Source organism: Myotis brandtii, unplaced genomic scaffold (genome assembly GCF_000412655.1).
Source record: "Myotis brandtii unplaced genomic scaffold, ASM41265v1 scaffold194, whole genome shotgun sequence".
NCBI lineage: Eukaryota > Metazoa > Chordata > Mammalia > Chiroptera > Vespertilionidae > Myotis > Myotis brandtii.
Genome location: NW_005357232.1, coordinates 3,048,649 through 3,072,168, shown reverse-complemented (window position 1 = coordinate 3,072,168; position 23,520 = coordinate 3,048,649). Strand labels below are relative to the sequence as shown.

Genomic DNA, 23,520 nt, shown 5'->3' with positions numbered 1-23,520 from the left:
TATTAAATTTTCATTTTTAAAAATGTTCTCTTATTTGAGGATATTGAAAAGAATCCATTAACATTTTTTTAATATGCTGATGCATACTATTTCTAGCAAGTGATTCCTTTCTTTCAATAACATTTCCTAATTTAACTAAAATTCAGGTAATTGGTTTGACTTTAATGTGTATTTGGGGAACCGGTTAATAACATATTTTTGAGGAAATAAATATGTGGACTTTTTAAAGTATTTTTTATTGATTTCAGAGAGGAAAGGGGAGGAAGAGAGAGATAGAAACATCAATGATGAGAGAGAATCAATGATCGGCTGCCTCCTGCACGCTCCCTACTGAGGATCTAGCCCACAACCCAGGCATGTGCCCTGACTGAGAATTGGAATCGAACTCTGAACTCCTGGTTCATAGGTCGATGCTCAAACACCGAGCCATGCCAGCAGGGCAAAATAAATGTTTTTTAAAACTATATGTGTTTAAATCTACAAAAAGTAAAAAGGGTGTGCAAAACTATATATTGAAATTCTCTCAAGCACCATTTTTTTATTTTATAATTTAAAAATGCACAGATCATACAGTCAAAGGTGGCAATGTCTGTTCTGAGTTCTACTTTTGAAACTAAAGCATAACATTTTTTGCCTTTATTTTATTTCTTTTTTAAGACTTTTAAAATGGAATAGTTTAAGGACTTCTGAGTGCATGTTAATGAGCAGAGGCGGCGAAGCGAAGGCCAGCATAATGTTCACGACTTTTTCTCTGTTGATTTATCATTCAGCTGAACATAGATGGTCAACATGCTGTTTTTGAGCATAATTTTTTTCTTTCTCAGTTGTAAGCTGTTTAATTCCCACCCCCATTGGACCACTGAATACTTAGAGAAAGCAGAAAGTACATTGATGTTGAAAAACAAATTAATGAGGGGCATAAAAAGCAAATTCACCTCAAGATTCTCTTCACCAGATCTCTAAGTTGTGTTCATTTGATCAAACTACTCACATCGCCAATTTAGTAGCTGCTACTTAAAGAAAAATTAAAGAGAAAAATCATTGGAATAGTAGTAATATGTGTTACATTTAGTTTTACATATATTGAAGTAAAACCCTAAACACTCATAATGTGCAAAAGAAAAGAAAAAATATGTTTTTATTGATTTTAGAGAGAGAAGAAGGGAGAGATAGAAACATTGATGAGAGAGAAACATCAATATCGACTGGCTGCCTCCTGCACCCCTGCTGGGGATCGAGCCCGAAACCCAGGCATGTGGCCTGGCTGGGAATCGAACCTTGACCTCCTGGTTCCTAGGTCGATGCTCAATCACTGAGCCATGCTGGCCAGGCCATAATGTGCTATTTGTGGAAATATTTTAGCAAATAGAGGCTTAAAACCACTATTACTTCATTTTAAAAGTAAAATGTTCAGAATTCTAAATATCATTTTACAAGCAGTTATTTAATGTCATAACATACTATTACATTTAAATCTACTTTCTTATATGTATTTAGTCCCTAATGCAAACTCAATATATCATTATAAAACTTAATACATTATGGTTTTTCTATTACATTAAAGCAAACACTATGTGATGTTACATATTATTAATATTAAAGATTGTTTTAAATAAAATTTATAAAGCAATCAATGCAAATTAATTTTATCTTATACCACTGCAAAAAAAAATATACTTACAGCTCTACCTAGAGAATGTGTATTACTATGAAAGGGATTTAAGAGTAAAGAAGTTGGGAAACATTGCTGTAACATTGCTGAGGTTTTTGATCATTTTAAACCCAGAAAAATTCCAATTAAGGACAGAGGAAGTGAGTCACTGACTTTCATACTGCCAAGTGAAATGCAGCAGGCTCGAACAGCTGGTTAGTTTTATTAAGGCATCTTATTAAAATGGCTTATTAAGCTACTCACTATTGTTTTCATACGGCTTTAGGCTGATACTAAACTTTCAAATGTAGGATTCTTTCCTTCCTAACTTTCATAAAAGTTCTATATAATTAGCACTGAATGAAATTTTCTAATGTCAACATTTCAAATTTTGATTAACAGGGAATACAAATGAACCTTATTCAAGATTAATTCAAAAGACAGGCAACATCCTTTGGGAGACCAGTAGAGATAATATATCAGTGCACCTTCAAACTTCAGACTAAGCCAGGGACCTAAAAAGTAAAAGTACAGTAATATTCAATTTATTAAGCTGGCATTGTCACAGCAATTTTCTCTACATGATTTATCTTTGATTCCTAAAAAATCATATATTCTCAAATTAAAATCAACAATTAGGGTCTAGAATATACATAATTACAACCCTACTGTTGATAGATATGATGACTGATCTACACAGATGTTGGAATTAAAGACAAAGCAACAGTTAACTCGAGTGCAGGTAATAACCATGGGGTAAGAAATAGAAATTCAGACAGAAATTCAGGCTTTCTGGACAGTATATAACTAAAAACCTGGCCCAATTCCACAGGGTGGGAAGAAACACCTTTGTTCAACTCCATTATATCACTGTCATGTCTGAACATGAAACACTCTTCAGTAGAAATCACACAGTCAGGATTATTTTTCATTGTTATTACTTCTTGAATAAGAGTAAAGTAGAAGTGCTTTTTTTCTCCATTAGTGTCTTTTTCATCTTTTATAGAATATTTAGTCTAGCAGTAGGGTGAGGTGAATTAGGCACTAAATTTAGATGAAAAATTTAAGGAAGTGTAAAAAACCCTTCATTAACCAAGATAAATAATGTTTTAATGTAATATTTAAAAACACAAATTAACAAAAAAACTCTGATACACAAAATATTAAAATTTAAATAAAGGATCAGTACCTTGTCAAAAATTGATAAAAATCTCAGGCAAAACTTCTTTACATTGTAGGGAGTTTCTTTAAAAGATAAATTTTGATAAAAGGCTGAATGGTTTAGGTTTACCTGCTATCATTTACATAAGGACATATATTTGAGTAAGAAAAAATTTTAGAGCAAATTTAATAACAAATCCCTAAATATTGTTCGAAGGTACTTGACATCCTAAATCCCCATATCTAAGCTCTCTGTGATTTTTAAACTTTAAACTTCTTGGTATATGCTAAGTAAGTTTTCACAAACTAAACTGACTGATTCTAGTGCCAAAATAGCTTCTTTTTCAGTGGTCGGCAAACTGTGGCTCGCGAGCCACATGCGGCTCTTTGGCCCCTTGAGTGTGGCTCTTCCACAAAATACCACATGCGGGCACACACATACAGTGCGATTGAAACTTCGTGGCCCATGCGCAGAAGTCGGTATTTTGTGGAAGAGCCACACTCAAGGGGCCAAAGAGCCGCATGTGGCTCGCAAGCCGCAGTTTGCCGACCACTGTTTTAACTCATTATATGGCAGATGGATGGTCTTTGCTTGAATTAATTACACTGGGGATTGTAAGGTGGTGATTTTCTAAATCTATCATTCTAGCTACATATATTACCTGCCATTTTTCTTTTAAAAAATATTTTATTGACTTATAGAGAGAGAGGAAGGAGGAGGGAGAAAGAGAAATATCAACGTGAGAGCATTGATAAGTTGCCCCCTGCACGCCCCGACCAGGGACCAAGCCTACAACCCAGGTCTCTGCCCTAATTGGAAATTGAACCAGCAACATTTTGGTGCACAGGACGACACCCAACCTGGCCAGGGCAACTGCCATTTTTTTTGTACAAAAGAGCTTCTTTCTTTCCATCCTCCATCTTTTTTTTAGTATCTTTACAGACTCTAAGATGTAGCAATTAAATATTCCATAAGAAAATACAGTTTTTTTTGATGCACAAATTATCCCAAATTTGGTCAATACAAACCTTTCAAACGGGTTCCCATGTTCTTTCAACATAAACTTATTAGTCTTTGAGTACTTCATGCTTTCTGGCACAAAACTATATTCTAGACTTACTGCACTTTCATTGCTGCACACATGGGAGCTCTGGTACTCTTTAATGGGTAATGTATTTAAAAACTAAAATCTGGGTGTTAGGTGCGTCCATTGCTTCTAAAGCCTTTTCAGTGGAGAGAGCTAAGAAAACATACATAATTTTTAAATCATGAATACATATTGATAGTTTCAATTCAAATTAACATTATAATTTCTTTTTCCTAATACTGTTTATTTTATGGTAAAAATCTTGGCTGCCAATTTATTTATTTACTTGATTGCTCAATCTAAAATGTACATAAGATAGTTTCAAAATCTAAATAAGCAGCAGTACAACTGAGTATGAATACACTGAGCAACGTTTAGGATCTCTTTGCATTTCTTTTTGTCCTTAGAATATATGCCACTGAGCATGTATAGTCAAAGTCTACTTAACTATTCAAGTATCAAAAGATACTTGAATTATTTTCTCTTTATAACTATCTTATCAATTTGATATACAGTTAGGTACCTTTATGTTTATTTGTATTCTCTATCACGGTTTATTCTTATACTCCATTTTACTTTATTTCTGAATATTTAAAACATATAGATGATTCAAAAGTCAAAGCTATACAAAATGGCATAATCAGAAAAGTTGAATTCCTATCCTATGCCTGCATCTATTTCTCATCCATCATCAAAGGTAACATTTTTTATTAGTTTCTGGTTTATCCTTCCTGTTGCTTTTATTCCTATTTCTCACATAAAAAGCAGCATATTATAAATACTAGTTTTTTCCTGTTAACAAGATGTCCTAGAGGAGTGGTTCTCAACCTTCCTAATGCCGCGACTCTTTAATACAGTTCCTCATGTTGTGATGGCCCCCAATTTAACTGATACAAGTTGAACATAATTAAAGCATAGTGATTAATCACAAAAACAATATGTAATTATATATGTGTTTTCCGATGGTCTTAGGCGACCCCTGTAAAAGGGTCGTTTGACCCCCAAAGGGGTCACGACCCACAGGTTGAGAACCTCTGTCCTAGAGATCATTCAGTATCAGTTTATAGGCATTTGTTTTTATTTTAATTAAATTTATTGAGGTGACATTAGTTAATATAATTATACTAGTGGCCTGGTGCACAAAATTTGTGCACGGGGAAGAGGTGTTCCTCAGCCCGCCTGCACCCCTAGGCAGAAGGATGTCCTACTGCCAGTTTACAGAGATCGGGCCTAAACTGGCAGTTGGACATCCCTCTTGCAATCCGGGACTGTTGGCTCCTAACCGCTCACCTGCCTGATTGCCCCTAACCGCTTCTGCCTGCCAGCCTGATTTCCCCCAACTGCCCCCTGCCGCTTGCCTGCTTGCCCACAAATGCCCCCCGCCAGCCTAATCACCCCCAACTTCCCCCCCGCTGGCCTGCTCGCCCCCACATTCCCTCCCCACTGGCCTGCTCACCCCCAACTGACCCCCACCCCCCCTCCGCTGTCCTGATCACTTCCAACTGACCCCCTCTGCTGGTCTGCTTACCCCCAATGGCCCCAACCCCACCAGCCTGATCACCCACAACTGCCCTCCCCTCTTGGCCTCTAACCACCTCTACCTTGGCCCTGCCACCATGGCTTTGTCCAGAAGAACGTCCGGAAGGTCTCCTGGAAGGTGTCCCAGTCTAATTAGCATATTACCCTTTTATTAGTATAGACTAGAGGCCAGGTGCACATAAATTTGTGCACTGGCAGGGGGTTTGTGTCCCTCAGCCCCACTTGTGCCCTCTCACAGTCTGGGAACCCTCGGGAGATAACCACCTGCTGGCTTAGGCCCGCTCCCCAGGTGGCAGATGGCAGGCCCAATCCCTATGTGCCTGCCCCGCCTCCCCGGGTCGCACACAGGGCAGGGCAGATCCGGGGGTTGGGGCTCTGCCCCAGGTTGCACACTCTGCAGGGCCCATCCGGGGGTTGGGGGTGTTGAGGGGCTGAGGGCTGTTTTCAAGCTGGCCACACCACCTTCAGGGTGGGGGTCCCTGCTGGGGTGTCTGGCAAGCCTGGGTGAGGGGCTGAGGGCTGTTTTCAAGCTGGCCACACCACCTTCAGGGTGGGGGTCCCTGCTGGGGTGTCTGGCAAGCCTGGGTGAGGGGCTGAGGGCTGTTTTCAAGCTGGCCACACCACCTTCAGGGTGGGGGTCCCTGCTGGGGTGTCTGGCAAGCCTGGGTGAGGGGCTGAGGGCTGTTTTCAAGCTGGCCACACCACCTTCAGGGTGGGGGTCCCTGCTGGGGTGTCTGGCAAGCCTGGGTGAGGGGCTGAGGGCTGTTTTCAAGCTGGCCACACCACCTTCAGGGTGGGGGTCCCTGCTGGGGTGTCTGGCAAGCCTGGGTGAGGGGCTGAGGGCTGTTTTCAAGCTGGCCACACCACCTTCAGGGTGGGGGTCCCTGCTGGGGTGTCTGGCAAGCCTGGGTGAGGGGCTGAGGGCTGTTTTCAAGCTGGCCACACCACCTTCAGGGTGGGGGTCCCTGCTGGGGTGTCTGGCAAGCCTGGGTGAGGGGCTGAGGGCTGTTTTCAAGCTGGCCACACCACCTTCAGGGTGGGGGTCCCCGCTGGGGTGTCTGGCAAGCCTGGGTGAGGGGCTAAGGGCTGTGTTCAGGCTGGCCACACCCCCTTCAGGATGGGGGATCCCGCTGGGATACCTGGCCAGCCTTGGTGAGAGGCTGATGGCTGTTTGCAGGCTGGCCACGCCCCCCAGAGGGGACTCTTAACCCATGGGGGTGTGGCCAGCCTGGGTGAGGGGCTGAGGGCCATTTTCAGGCTGGCCACACCCCCTTCAGGGTGGGGTTCCCCGCTGGGGGGCATGGCCAGCCTGGGTGAGGGGGTGAGGGGCTGAGGGCCATTTTCAGGCTGGCCATGGCCCCGGGCAACCCAGGCTCCCAGACCCTCTGTGAGCGGAGGCCACAGTGGCTGAAAGCAGGTATCTGGGATTTATTTATCTTCTATAATTGAAACTTTATAGCCTTGAGCGGAGCTCAGGGCCAGCAGGGCAGGCAGGAAGCTTGGCTTCCTCCATTGCCAGGGGCAACCCAAGCCTCCTGTTCGCTCCAGCTCCATGACCGCTGCCATCTTGATTGGGTTTATATGCATACTTGCTCCTGATTGACTGGTGGGCGTGGCTTGTGGGTGTAATGGAGGTAGGGTCAATTTGCATGTTTCTCTTTTATTAGATAAGATAGGTTTCAAGTGTACAATTCTATGATACATCACCTGTATATTGCATTATGTGCTCACCACCTAAAATCAAATCTTTTTCTGTCATCATATATTTGACCCCTTTCACCCTTTACTATCCTCCACCCCCTTCACTCTGGTAACCACTATACTGTTGTTGTCTGTGTATAGATATCTTCTTTAGTTTTTTTTTTAACTGATTTTTTTTTAGAGAGAGAGGAAGAGAGAGAGAGAGGGGGAGAGAGAGAGAGAGACATGGATGTGAGATAGAAACATCAATCGGCCTCCTCCACTACACACCCTGACAGGGGATTGAACTTGAAAGCTGGGTATGTGCCCTGACTGGGAATGGAACCCACCACCTTTCAGTGTATGGAAGGATGATCCAACAGAGACACACTGGCCAGAGCAGTCTTTTTATAATGGTTGCATGGTATTCTACTATGTGAATGTGTCATAGTTTATTCAACTACTCTCCTATTTATTTGGGTTGTTTCAGTGTGCTATTAAAAATAATACTTTAGAGAACATTGATCGGCTAGCTCCTGCACACCCCCTACTGGGGATCCAATCTGCAACCTGTGCATGTGCCCTAGCTGGGAATAGAACCAGCAACCTAAAAATGGCAGTGGAGTAAGTGGATGCTGCATGGACACACTCCTAGAACCAAACTGGAATTACAACTAAAATACAGAAAAACTTCCTGAATAATCAACTGAAGACTCTCTGGGGAGAGCCTTAATAACCAAGGATGGAAAGTGGAGAACGCATAGAGACTGGTAGGAGGGACAGAGGCACGAAAGGGCTGGCTGGGCACCCACAGAGAGCAGCTGAAGTTCCGAAGAGATATCTCAACTGTGGGGGTTTGCCACTGAGAACTCTAGGGTCTAATACTCAAGCTGGGTCCCCAGCAGAGAGCACAAGAACTGAGAAAGATACCAACATAACAGCTGGCTGTGCAGCAGCGGAGAGATAGCTGGAAATGCAGGCACCCTCTTAAAGGGCCAATGCACAAAATTCCCTGTGCAGCCACTAACCTTGTGCTCTGGCAGAAGGAGGGAAGAGTAGACTGGAGCTGTGCAAACAGAAGCCAGGGTTGGGGGCTCTTGGGTTAGAGCTCAGAAGGCAGACACCCAGGATTCCTGTGCTGAGTCATTCCCTCACACTGCAGAGGTCATCTTTCTCATGCAGACAATTGCAATCTATGGTGTTTTTTCCTGGGGGAAGACAGCTGACCCACCCTATTTCCATGGGGAAAACACATTGCCCCATGGTGTGGAGTTGCTGAGGCACATTAAGAGACTGAGAATAACAATTAGCCTCCAGGCAGAAGCAATCACCCTACTCTGTTAGGAAAAACTCTGGCCACACCTGTGGATGATTGTCTGAGGGCTATTCAAGACTAAATCCAATCAGTTTGCAAGCAGAGGCGGTCTCTGGAGGCTTTCAATCTTTGTCTGATCTAATTAGACAGAAACAGCATTTGACATATCCTTCACTAGAGATTGAGAGGTGTAGCAGATTTATCTAATACATACTCACAAACCCAAACAGACAGCCAAAATGAGGAGACAAAGAAACAACCCCCCAATGAAAGAACAAGAGAATTCTCCAGAAGAGATAAATGAAATGGAGATAAGAAATTTATGTGATATAGAGTTCAGAATAATGATGGTAAAGATGATCAACAGCATGAGAAAAGACATAGTAACTATGAAAACAGAAACAAAGAATGACATAGCACAACACATTGGAAGGAATACACAGCATATTAGGGGAAGCTGAGGATCGATCAGTGAATTAGAAGATAGGGTTAAAAAAAATCAATCAGAGAACCAAAAATTAAAAACAAGAAGACAGCTTAAGAGAGCTGTGGGACAACATGAAACATAACAATATTGGCATAGCAGGTGTTCCAGAAGAGGCAGAAAGGGATAGAGAAGGTGTTTGAAGATATAATGGCAGAAAACTTCCCTAACCCAGTGTTAGAGTACTGCCCAAGGGCACAGCTGTTCTGGGAAGAGCTTGGTAGAGGGTCATGGGAGATGGAGAAGTTGTGGGTATATAAGAATGAGTCTTTATTGCTGAAACCAGTGGCCATATAGCCACCAGACATGAACAGCCCTCACAGCAAAGTCCACATAGGCAGGCAGCCAGACACCAGCTGGTGAACATATATCTTTCCCATAAAACAGCATCTGTTTCTGTACCCACAGCTATTATCTGAGCAGCCTCATGCTGCCTCCTAGACTCACCACCTCTCGTTACAGCGGTACCTGAGCTCTCCGGCTCAGCAGCTTCTCCTGTCTCTCCTGCCCAGCTGCTCTCTCTAGCAGACTTCTTCACACATTCCATCCTAGCTGCTCTCTCTCCATACTCCAGCAGACTTCTTCTCACTCCAGCCTCAGCTGACTCCAGCTAACTAGCTGGTCAGTAACCTACTTTTACACTATTTAGACAAAGAATGCTTCATGCCAATAGTTACATCAATCATATTGGCTACTGAAGAGCACAGTGTACGTGTGCCCTTGCACCTACGCATGGTATCTTGAACTGATTAGGATTCCCAGGCTGAGTCCTTGGACATTCCAATTAGGCTCATGCCCAGAGTGGCCTTTGGCCATTCTAGTGTATTAATAATAAGGCCTCTATACTCCCACCAGCCTTGACTATCCAGAGACCTGGCATGGTTCCCACATCCTATGAAGGAAAAAGTCACACAAGTTCAGGAGACACAGAGAGTCCCAAGCAAGAAGAACCCAAAAAGGCCCATGCATAGACACATTATAATTAAAATGCCAAAAATTAAAGACAAAGAGAAAATCTTAAAGGCAGTAGGAGAAAAGCAAACTGTTACCTATAAAGGAGCTCCCACAAGGCTGACACCTGATTTCTCATCAGAAACTCTACAGGCCAGAAGGGAATGGCATGCAGTACTCAAGATAAGGAAAGCAAGGATCGGAAGTCAAGATTACTATATCCAGCAAGGCTATCATTCAAAATAGACTGTGAAATAAAGAGCTTCCCAGACAAAAAAAAAAAAGGCTAAAGGAGTTCATCACTACCAAGCCAGTATTATAAGAAATTCTAAGGGACTGCTGTAATGAGAAGAAGAGAGAAACCTAGACATACAAAAATAAAATGGCAATAAATAAGAACCTATCAATAATAACCTTAAATGTAAATGTATTAAATGCTCCAATCAAAAGGCAAAGGGTAGCTGAATAGATACAAAAACATGACCCAACTATATGCTGTCTACAAGAGACCCACCTCAAAACAAAAGACACACGCAGGATGAGAGTGAAGGGATGGGAAAAAATTTTCCATGCAAATGGAAAAGAAAAAAAAAAAGCTGAGGTAGGAATACTCATATTTGACAAAATAGACTTAAAAATGAAGGCCACCACAAGAGACAACAAAGGTCACTACATAATACTAAAGGATTGATGCAAGAACAGGATATAACCCTGGTAAGCATATATGCACCCAATATAGGAGCACCTAAATATATATTTAAAAAACCTTCTAGAGGACATTAAAGAAGAGATCAACAACAATACAGTCATTGTAGGGGACTTTAACACCCTGTTGACTTCACTGGATAGATCTTCCAGACAAAACATTAACAAGGAAACAGTGACCCTAAAGGACACACTGCATCAGATAGATTTAACTGACATTTATAGAGCATTTTAACCAAAAGCAGCAGAATATACATTCTTCTCAAGTGCACATGGGTCATTCAAAGATAGACCACATGTTAGGACACAAAACAAGTCTCTACAAGTTCAAGAAGACTGAAATCATATCAAGTATATTCTCAGGTCACAATGGAATGAAATTAGAAATCAACTACAGTAAAAACACCCAAAAACATTCAAACACATGTTATTAAACAATGAATGGGTTACCAATGATATCAAGAAAGAAATAAAAAACTTCCTGGAAACAAATGAAAAGGAACATACAACAACCCCAAATTTCAGGGATACAGCAAAAGCAGTCCTGAGAGGGGAGTTCATAGCACTAATGGCCTACCTCACAAAACAAGAAAAGTTGATAATAAACTATTTAACCCTGCAACTTAAAGAACTAGAATGATAACAACAAAAATTTCCCAGAGTAAGTAGAAGGAAAGAAATAATAAAGATTACACCAGAAAAAAATGACATAGAGACTAAAAAACAAAAAAAACAAAAAAAATAAATTAAACCAAGAGTTGGTTCTGTGAAAAGACAAACAAGATAGATGAACCATTAGCCAGACTCATCAAGAAACAAAGAGGGAGGATCCAAATAAATAAAATCAGAAATGAAAGCAGAGAAGTAACCACCGACACCACAAAAATACAAAGGATTGTAAGGAAATACTATGAACAACTACATGGCAATCAGCTGGACAATGTGGATGAAATGGAGAAATTCCTAGAAAAATACAATCTTCCAAATTGGAGTCAGGAAGAATCAGAAAACATGAATAGGCCAATAACAACTGAGAAAATAGAAGCAGTAATCAAAAGACTCCCAGCAAACAAAAGCTTGGGTCTAGATGGCTTCACAGGGGAGTTTTACCAAGCATTCAAAGAAGAACTAACACCTATCCTCCTCAATCTATTCAAAAAATCCAAGAGGAAGGAACACTTCCAAGCTCTTTTTATGACGCTAGCATTATCCTAATTCTAAAACCAGATAAAGACACTATAAAGAAAGAGAATTATAGGCCAATATCCCTGATAAACATAGATGCTAAAATCCTCAACAAAATATTAGCAAATCGCATCCAGGAATATATTAAAAAGATCATACTAGTACATGCCAAGTGGGATTTATTCCAGGGCTGCAAGGCTGGTACGATATTCACAAATCAATAAATGTAATACATTACATACGCAAATTGAAAGACAAAAATCACATGATCAGCCTTCTCCAGGCAACCCGAAAGTTGTACTTGCAACCCTGTGTTCCCTCTCCCACAATAACCGCTCTTTCTTTCCAACTTGCTGGGCACGATGGCTCCTGCAAAGAAAGGTGGCGAGAAGAAGAAGGGCTGCTCTGCCATCAAAAAGGTGGTGGCCAGGGAGTACACCATCAACATTCCAACTGCATTCATGGCATGGGTTTTAAGAAGCGTTCCCCTTGGGCACTCAAGCAGATCCGGAAATTTGCCATGAAGGAGACAGGGACTCCAGACGTGCGCTCTGACGCCAGGCTGAACAAATCTGTCTGGGTCAAAGGAATAAGAAATGTCCCATATTGTATTCGGGTATGTTTGTCCAGAAAACATAATGAGGATGAAGATTCACCAAACAAGCTGTATACATTGGTCACCTATGTACCTGTCACCACTTTCAAAAATCTAAAGACCGTTAATGTGGACGAGAACTAATGCTCATGGTCAAATAAAGTTACAAAACTGAAAAAAAAAATCACATGGTCATAACAATAGATGCAGAAGAAACATTCTACAAAATCCAACACCCATTTTCAATAACAACTCTCAGCAAGGTGGGAATAGAAGGAGCATATCGCAACATGATAAAGGCCATATATGACAAACCTATAGCCAATATCATACTCAATGGGCAAAAACTAAAACCATTTCCCCTAAGAAAAGGAACAAGACAGGGATGTCCGCTTTCACTATTCTTATTCAACATTGTACTGGAAGTCCTAGCCACAGCAATCAGACAAGATGAAGAAATAAAAGGCATCCAAATTGGAAAGGAGGAAGTAAAACTGTCCTTATTCGCAGATGACATGATATTGTACAATGAAAACCCTAAAGACTCCACCAAAAATCCACTAGATTTAATAAATGAATTTGGCAATGTAGCAGGATACAAAATCAACACCTAAAAATTGATGTCTCTTTTATACACCGATACTGAATTCTCAGAAAGAGAAACTAGCCCTGACCGGTTTGGCTCAGTGGATAGAGCGTCGGCCTGCGGACTGAAGGGTCCCAAGTTTGATTCCAGTCAAGGGCATGTGCCTTGGTTGCGGGCACATCCCCAGTGGGGGGTGTGCAGGAGGCAGCTGATCAATGTTTCTCTCTCATCGATGTTTCTGACTCTCTATCCTTCTCCCTTCCTCTCTGTAAAAAAAAAAAAAAATCAATAAAGAAAGAGAAACTAAACAAACAATCCCATTTACCACTGCAATAAAAAAAATTAAGATATTTAGGAATAAACTTAACCAAGCAGGTAAAAAAATTGTAGTTGGAAAACTACAGGATGTTGAAAAAAGAGATAGAAGAAGATATAAAAAAGTGGAATAATATACCATTGTTCATGGACTGGTAGAATCAACATCATTAAAATGTTCATACTACCCAAGGCAATCTACAGATTCAAACAATCCCTATTAAAATACCAACAGCATATTTCACAGATTTAGAACAAATACTCCAAAAATTCATATGGAATCAAAAAAGACTCTGAATAGGTGCAGCAATCTTGAGAAAGAAGAACAAAGTTGGAAGAATCACAATACCAGATATCAAGTTATATTACCAAGCGACAATAATTAAAACAGCCTGGTACTGGCACATGAACAGGCATATAGATCAATGGAACAGAACAGAGATCCCAGAAGTCGACCCAAGCCATTATACTCAATTAATATTTGACAAAAGAAGCAAGGATATACAATGGAGTCAAGACATGGTGTTGGGAAAATTGGACAGATATGTGCAAAAAATGAAACTAGACCACCAACTTATACCACACATAAGAATAAACTCACAATGAATAAAAGACTTAAATGTAAGTCATGAAACAATAAAAATCCTAGAAAAAACCCTAGGCAGCAAAATCTCAGATGTCTCTTATAGAAATATGTTTAAGGATACATCTCCTAGGGCAAAGGAAACTAAGGAGAAAAATACTAGGTGTACTGGTTAATAATGCAGATTTTTTTCAATAGATGGAGTTACACATATGTTGATATATAGGCAACTTGATAAGTATGCTATTTTGTTGTATTGACAACAAGCTTTAAAACTTCATATGTCAAATTTTCTGAAGGTGTTAACATCAGAGATATTTTTACACTTAAAAATGTTGAATTTCGTGCCCAAAAAAGAGCATTTGTGGGAAGTTTTAATTCATTATTTTGAAGAAAAGTGCTGCTGAAAGTTATCGTATACTTTGGGAAGCTTATGGTGAACATGCTCCATCTCAAGATACTTGTGAACGCTGATTTAAACGCTTTAAAAGTGATGATTTCGATGTGAAGACAAAACGCCCAGGTCAATTTAAACCACGCTTTAGTTGTAAAACCACCAGAATGGGCCAGAAGACACGGCAAAGTAATTTTGCTTCATGATAACGCACCATCACACACTTCAAAACCAGTTAAAGACACGTTAAAAGATCTTGCCTGGGAAGTATTAACCCACCCGCCGTATTCACCAGACCTTGCTCCTTCAGATTACCACTTGTTCCGATCCATGGCACACGCACTTTTTGAACAGCACTTCAAAACGTACGAGGAAGTGGAAAATTGGGTCTCTGAATGGTTTGCCTCAAAACAAGAAAAGTTCTATTGGGACAGTATCCACAAATTACCTGAAAGATGGGGGAACTGTGTAGCTATCGATGGACATTACTTTGAATAAAGCACTTTTGATGTTTCTCTTGAAATTATCGTGTTTTCTTTGATTACAAAATCCTCATTATTAACCGGTACACCTAGTATACAAATAGGACTACATCAAAATAAAAAGCTTCTGCACAGCAAAAGAAACCATCAACAAAACAGAAAGGGAGTTCACACTATGGGAGAACATATTTGGCAATGATACATCTGATAAAGGGTTAATATCCAAAAATATAAGGAACTCATCTAACTTAACAAAAGGAAGACAAACAATCCCCCCCACTCCTCCTACCCCCCCAAAAAATGGGCAAAGGACCTAAATAGCCACTTCTCCAAAGTGGACATGCAGATGGCCAAGAGACAAATGAAAAAATGCTCAAAGTCACAGAACATCAGGGAGATACAAATTAAAACAACAATGAGGTATCACCTCACACTTGTCAGAATGGCTACCATCAACAAATCAACAAATGACAAGAGCTTTCAAGGATGTGGAGAAAAAGGAACCCTAGTACACTGCTGTTGGGAATAGAGACTGGTGTAGCCATTATGGAAAACAGTATCAAGTTTACTCCAGAAATTAAATATGGAACTGCCATTTGACCTAGGAATATATGTATATACTAGAGGCCTGGTGCAGGAATTTGTGCACAGGTGGGGTCCTGCTGGCCTACCCTATGGGGGCGGATTGGGGCCGGGCAGGCGGGGGCAGGGCAGGGGATGCAGGAGGTTGGCTGGTTGGCCCTGCCCCCAATCAGGGGGGGCGATCGGGGCCCCAATCGGCCGATTGGCCACCACAGTACACATCATCGTGACCTGTCATTCTGGTTGTTCCAGCCTTCCTGTTGCTTGGCTTTTATATATATAAAATATCTGTTAGATATCATCCAATTGTCCTCCATAGGGGTTTTTATCATTTTGCATTTTCACCAGTAATGTATGAACACATACAGAATCCTCTTTAATTCCAGTTTCTAAGATCTATGTAAATACTCTTTTTTCCCAAAATTACATGGTATTTATATTATGTCTCTGAGGCTAAAGTATTATTTTTCTCATTTACTATTTCTGGTTCCAATGAGGTGATTATGACTTTTTATTTAAATGTATAAGTAGAAGATATTCTTCAGCTAAAGCATGATTTTATAGAGCACATTACACTTTGCAAAGTATTTTTATGCACATGCATTTTATTTGATCTTTGCAGCCATGTTTTGCAATAGATAGTGCAAGAATGTCAGCTCTTCCTTCCAGATGAGGAAACTGAGAAGAAACACAATTTAATGACTTGTACACGCCCAGTTTATGACAGTCAAGGGTCCTGTTAGTTTACTGATATTTCTACTAGATACTAAGTTGCCTCCCTTTTAACTTTCAATCCTAGTCTTTTAATTTATTATATAGTAGTGCCACTAGCTAAAAGTATTTGGAATACAGACTTACTCATTATATTTGCTTCACAAATACTAGAACTATGAATGCTGTATTTTAGTTAAGTTCATATTTTAAACTTATTTTGGATAATTAAGCTTAATTTGCTTGGGTTTAGCTCAAGAATCGTTCAAACTATAAAGTGCTAACCAAGTCTAATAAAATTTATTCTTGAAAAATACACCAGTTATGTAAGCATAAATCTCAAGTTGAATACAGTGAAATACCTTTTAATATATAAAAATTATGAATTTTAAAAAATCTTAGAAAATCAAATGCAAAGTAACAATAATGTAATTTTAATACTGGTTTAAAGTTCAGAGGCTTCCTTTGTACTAAATAATGTCTCTGCATTCTCTGGAGAGGTAAGGAAAAAAGTTCTCTTCTAAGTACAAAATATTTTGGCCTACATTTTTAATTAGATTGATTCATCCTTGAGAATGACAACAGATACTTATCCTATCCTGTGAACTTCAAGAAAATATTAGGATAACATGAACAAATATTATAAATTGAGAGTCCTCAAATAGAAGCAATAAAGTTAACAGGAGTAACTATAAACCCTAATTTCGGTCTCTTTTCACAACGTAAACTGTTTTCCATTAAACACAATCTGTACCTTTGTCATTTATTTTTGAAGATAAATGTCGTTTATTTTTCAAGTTGAAAAATCACAAAAAGACTTTAGACCCACATGCAAAGAGTACTCTTTTTATCCTTTTCTGAGACATTGACCTGTATACTCATTTAAAAATGAACACCGCATCTTTATGTTATTAAATCTTTGTTTTGATCTATTAGTATTCACCAAAGTGCCATTTTATAAAACCTCACACTGAATAGACAAGGCTGGAGGTGACCATCTGCAGCTTTAGAGTCTGCGTTTGAATTGATGAAAAGAGCTTTGTGTTTTCATTGCCAAGTTTGATTCTTCCAGTCATTAGGCATTCCCCTCAGATCCCATCAATGAAGCTGCACTCTCTTACACCCCTGTGTTAAATTCTCTTCTCCTCATGGCTTCCTTTGCCAGCTCTACTCAAGAATGACTACGGGGTCTTAGCCACATTCTTCTCACAGCTGTGTTAAAAAAGAGCATCAGAAAGTCTTCTAAAACCCATATGTGTATCTGGTCAGTGCTCTGTCTTAGGGTCACCTCGCATTGTGGTGTGATTATACAGAGATTCATTCTTGTTCTTGAACTGTGCTACTTCCATCATCCCGGGAAAGATGAGGCCAATCCATTTCAGTCAGTAGTAGAGAACTTCTTGAAGACTAATACAAATCACACATAACTCAGAAGGCAGACTAGTTTAATTTAAGGAAGAAGATGTTTCAAGATTTTAAATATGTTTATATGTCATTTTTACCATTATGTAGCTTGTCAAATGGCATATAGTTACATAAAGAGAAATAAAATATGCTTTCATATGCTTTGAGGATACTGTTAAATGTGGCAAAGGAAGAAGTCAAATGATGATGATATTAGAAGAACTATTAGTTTGAATGGTATATATGCTCAAGCAATAAAAAAGTAATGTTTAGTAAGTTCCAAAATATTGTTTATTATGTAATATTTGGAGTCTCGTTTTTCACTTGCATTCAGTCTTTCTACAGAAACACCTAATAAAGTAATTTTCAGTAGTATAAGTATTTTTAAAAATTATACTTAGGTTAAGAACTGAAGAAAAAAATTATTTCTGTCGAGTTGTTGAAGAATACAGAGGTGGTCAAACACAGGTTTACAGTTGTAATACAAATAAATAATACAATAATTAATGATAATACAAGAAACTCGGTGTTTCTCATACTCACAACTATAAATCCACTTTTACCCACCCCTATATATAAAGGAAGAAGATGCATTTCACCTGCTACTATAAAATACAATGTCTTAGAATGACTTTTCTCCTTTAATGTAAATGATCAAGAATGATGTTTATGGCCTGGCCGGTGTGGCACAATGGCTGAGTGTCGACCTATGAACCAGGAGGTACAGGTTTGATTCCCAGTCAGGGCCCAGTAAGGGGCGTGCAAGAGACAGCCGGTCAGTGATTCTCTCTCACCATTGATGTCTCTCTCTCTCTCTCTCTCCCTCTCTAAAATCAATAAAAAATATATTTTTAAAAAGAATGAAGTTTATGAATGGACAATATTTATGATTTCACTATCAGGTAAAGTTACACTGAAATAAGCAAAAGATTCTTTCATCCTATATTTATCAATGGTTAAATGTGCACATGGGCAAATCTCTGACCAAGTGGGGAGAAATAAACATGGAGTCTTAGAATCCATGTGAAATTTATATTTCTACTTGCTCTGGGTATAATTTAGTACCCCCTCTCCCCAATTATATTTTGAAAGAAAAACCTGTACCTTGTAAGGAAGTATCTATCAGATTTTAGATGAGTACAATGGGGATTTATTACATGAAAAGAAGACCCCAACTTATGTAAAAATGTAGACATTTTCTACATTAGCAGGTAGGCACATTACATTTGATCTTCTATGTATTTAAGAATAGAGAAAACAAAGAAGGAAGCTCTGAGTGAGTTCTCAAGTACAATGAGGTTAAGCAACATTCAAGCAAGAATGATGGAAACTTCTAAAAATCGAATTTCTACAATAGCGTCCTTTTCCCACCTTAGTACAACAAAAGTATTCTTAAGTACACTAGTGGATAGTGCTATTGTTACCTATCCTAGGAAGTTCAAATCACCTATATCTTTATTTTTATCAATTGAAAAACTACTCTCAGGTAAGATGGATGAGTTCGCCTATATTCACAGAAGTAACTAGGAGCTATGTAGCCTGTCAAAGGTTAAACAGTAAGAAGGCTTTTAACTGGAGCTAAGAACAGAACCAAAGAAAAGGATACTTGTTAGGTTATATAGCCACTCTAAGAAACTTACATTTCCTATACGTGTGTGAAAATCACATCTCTGAGGTATAAGAACTCCTGTTGTATTTTTTTTTAGCCTGTCAAGTTCTAGTTAAAATGTACATGATCATCATTAGGTGGATCCTATAATTTCCCTAAAATAATAGAAATTCCATTTCTGACTTTTAATTACTGTAACACTGGGATCAAAAAAGCAACAAAAATTCCTGCATTTTATTTAGTTTTAAACCTAACCAGTATGGATCTCTCTCCTAATTGCGTCTTTTGTTCTTTTTCTCTATTCCTCTCCATGATGCTCATCTGAAACATGTTTCATCGACATTAGTAGGCAGACACATATACTAGCCCAACTCTAGATCATCCACTGGAAGTTTCTGACGAAGAAGCAGGTCAAATGTGAGAAGCCCTGTGCTAATTTAACATTTAGTCCCTACGTTCATGCTATTTGTGATTCATTCCATAAAGTTAGCTACAAGAGGGAAGTTATCAGGGAAAGTGCTGATTCTTAGGTCTAGAGAATCCCTTTTCTTCTGTAGCCTGGATCCTTCACTTTCCACTGCATTGCAATTTCTCATATTTTGGGTTAGGTTCCAATTTTAGTAATTGCACATTAATCCTTCCTTGGTAAAAGGAATGAGCTAGGAAGTGAGATATTTCCTGAAGGTATAAGCCCAAATTCTTTAGTTTTTATAAAGACATGACTATAATTATATATCTATCAAATATATAATAAAAGTAGCTCTAGAGACCCACTTTATATACTCAATGGATGAGAAATGTGATCCACTATACAAATATGTAATGGAATTAAATTTTTAATAAAATACATACTAATTTGCTGGAGTACAAGACTTATATTTCCTAAGTTAAATATGTATTTAATTTAAAGATGTGATATGATTTACAAATCTAGAATATTAGAATCTTAAAAGGATATCATTGTTCAAGAATAAAAATTAAGCATATTAGATGTTGTACATCTTAAAATGATTGCTTAAGAGTCATCTGAGTCTATCTTCCATATATAAATGATAATAAAGCTGAATCTAATTAGATATAGATTTAGAATGTGTCTTTTAAAGTTGATTGGGATGTGCAATTGTACATAAATTATCACAAGTAAATGAACTATTTGACTTATTATTTGCTGATGTATATTTCATATTTCAGAGCTTTTAAATCTCAAACACAATTTTTTGAAGAGCAATTTAAGAAGAGTTAAATCCTCCAATTTATTAGTAATATTAATAACTCAAAATCAACTTTCAACATTATATTAAATAGTGATTTAAACCTTATGCTGAGTTGATAATTTATGAAACTTATTCTTTGAATCAATCAACAAGTATTTACAAAATGTTCAGACATGTCTAATATTGCCTTGCAACTTATAGTCCAACCAAGAATTTATAGGAAAAATATCACAGGTAAAGTTGGCGAGAAGCAGAATAATTTTAATGAAAAGACAATGCAATTATAAAAATTCACTGATAGCTTTCATGTTAAACTTTGTAAGAATCTTTAGCACAATTATTTTTAATCATGGTTAAAATCAGATTCTGGAACCAGCAACAAAACTAAAAAGAGTTTGGTGAAGTCTCTTGATGACAACTGTAGGCTTTTCTTTTTTTAAAATAAGAATAGCAGGCTTTATTTTTCTTTTTTAAATCAAGAAACTGTGGAAATGTTCTGTTCCCTTCCCTGCACCCGGAGTCATCTACCTTGTTCTATAATTCAACCTGCAAACAGATTAAGCAGCTGAGTTTGTGGAAAGTATGTTTGCTCGACGCTAAGAACCCTTGTGTGACACTATGGTGACTCCCCTGACACCTCGAAGAGAACTACAGACAGTTCTTGCTCATCAGCAGGGAAACCAGACTGAGAATTCACAATTTCTTTGTAACCTCAACTTCTTCATAGAAACCAAGTATTTGGCCAAAAGACAGGAAAGACTTTTGTTAGCTTTACATGTTCATTTTTTTTTTCTATCAACGCCACTCAAAAGACACAGTATGCCACAAGTTTTAAAATGAAATGTCTTTGATATTTTAATTATGCAGTTAAAAATTAACAGAATACATGCAAACCTTAAGTAACAAATTTTTTAAAAGAAAAAATTGAAAGAAAAATGTAAAGAGTGGATATATTTTTTCTTGAGAACTTGTTTAAAAGTGTACGATTTTTTCCTACATATTTTTGTCCTATAGATTCATTATGCAGTTACAATTTATGAGAGAATTTTAATCGTATCGGTGTAAATCTGGTCCACAGTAAAGATAATATGTGAGAAAAAATATTTTATTGTAAAACCTAGATCTTTGGTAGATATTCGGACCTTATAAGCCTCGCTGTAAATACTATTATCTTACGTAACTATGTGTAGCCTAGGCATGTTAAGTATAGTAAAATATATTTTAAAAACCCTTTAGAAAACGTTTGCTGTAGGCCATAAGAAGCCTATCTGTAGATGGAAGCACAGTAAGAAAACAAAGTACAGTATAATGATAACGAACCATAGAGTTTTAAATCTCTTGTGATGATAAAAACATCAATTAATGAATTGGTGTGTCAGTGTCCTCTTTAATAAATGAGCATGTGATCCCTGGAAAAACTAAGAGCTTTTTTTACAAAGTTCCTATGCTCTCAACAAACTCTTCAGTTCCCTTACCTCCACATAATTCTGCCAAACCCAGGGCATCCAGGATCAGCAGAAGAGCAATCTAAAGTGAAATCACAATGTGCTCTTCTTCCATAAGCATATACATTCTTTAAAAGAGACATACATACGGAGAATAAACCAAGGGAATGGATTTTTGTTGGTGAAACTTTAGGCATTATGACACCTGGGCCAAGAGGCTATTTTTGGACAATGAAGTCTGGCATTCATAATATTTTACTCTGTAAGTGACTGTTTATAAATATTGGTTGACTTATGGATACTAATTGTGCACAATTTTCCTTTCCAGGAATACTCCCATAGGTTGATAAATTAAAAAAAAATTTTTGACTCTGAAAGAAAATAAAATATAAACTTAAAATTCTATTATTATTAGAGATAGTAGATTTCAGGTCTTTTTAAATGTAATTAAACTTAATGGAAGTTGGTGGTTAGAATAGAAGCTGACCACTAGGAAGTAAGACATCCCAACTCTGAGGAGAGTGTAAGGAATGGAGGTGCCAGTGAGGGGAGGGAGGTAGACATAAAGGGTCATAGTTTTCTTTCTTTTATTTTTTTAAAATATATTTTATTGATTTTTTTACAGAGAGGAAAGGAGAAGGACAGAGAGTTAGAAACATCGATGAGAGAGAAACATCAATCAGCTGCCTCCTGCAAACTCCCTACTGGGTATGTGCCTGCAACCAAGGTACATGCCCTTGACCGGAATCGAACCCAGGACCCTTGAGTCCACAGGCTGTCGCTCTATCCACTAAGCCAAACCGGTTAGGGCAAGGGTCATAGTTTTCAATGAAAATGGTAAGCTCATTGAAATCGGGTACTGGGTTGGAATAAAATAGTTTAAGCTAGGGCTTAAAGCAGATCATACCACATCTGAAATTTTCATATGTATTCCTGACCCAACCTGCTTTTATTTTGCTCCATCATTCTAGCACTTTATTAAATCGTTCTAGTTCGTTTGTTTATAAGTGCTTACTTTACAGCAGGCATCTGTGTGAGTACTTGGAGGAGATTGGAATAAAAAGATGAATAGGACACTATCCATGTCTTGGGAATGCTCAACAATGGGTAAATTTGCAGGGAGTGAAACAGAGAGGAAATAGATATACAAAATGATTATTACACATAGATGACTAAGACCTTGAATAGAGGTATGGACTAAGTACTATGACCACAACAAAGAATAAAAATCTAAAGAAACATTTTAGGGGTAACATTTAGACTGGACTTTAATGAGTAACAAAAACTTGGCTAGGTACTAAGAGTGGGGACATGTTCTAAGAAGAAGAAGAAATAGTACATGCAGAGATATTGTGGTAGTGGTCGTGGGAGGAAATTATACTGGACAAATGGGAGAAGGCTACTGATAGGCCTCATATGTCATACTAGGTTGGTTATACTTTAACTTGTAGGGGAGAAAGAACCCCTGAAAAGCCTATATAATAAAGAGGTGATATGCAAATTGACCATCACCCCAACACACAAGATGGTTGCCCCCATGTGGACACAAGGTGGCCGGCAGGGGAGGGCAGTTGTGGGTGATCAGGCCAGCAGGGGAGGGCAGTTGGGAGGGACCAGGCCTGAAAGGGAGGGTAGTTGGGGGAGACCAGGCCTGCAGGGGAGGCAGTTGGGGGGGACCAGGCCTGCAGGGGAGGGCAGTTGGGGTGAACCAGGCCTGCAGGGGAGGGCGGTTGAGGGGGACCAGGCCTGTAGGGGAGGGCAGTTGTGGGGGACTAGGCCTGAAGGGGAGGGCAGTTGGGGGGGACCAGGCCAGCAGGGGAGGTCATTAGGGGTGACCAGGC

General features: G+C 38.8%; 1 protein-coding gene and 1 pseudogene across 4 annotated transcripts in view; one reads left to right on the top strand and one right to left on the bottom strand.

Annotated features, from left to right (window-relative positions):
* Positions 1–23,520, bottom strand: part of MIPOL1 (mirror-image polydactyly 1) — a 328,064-nt gene that overhangs the window by 30,482 nt on the left and 274,062 nt on the right. The gene's annotated exons all lie outside the window — the stretch shown is intronic.
* Positions 12,043–12,503, top strand: LOC106725879 (annotated as a pseudogene).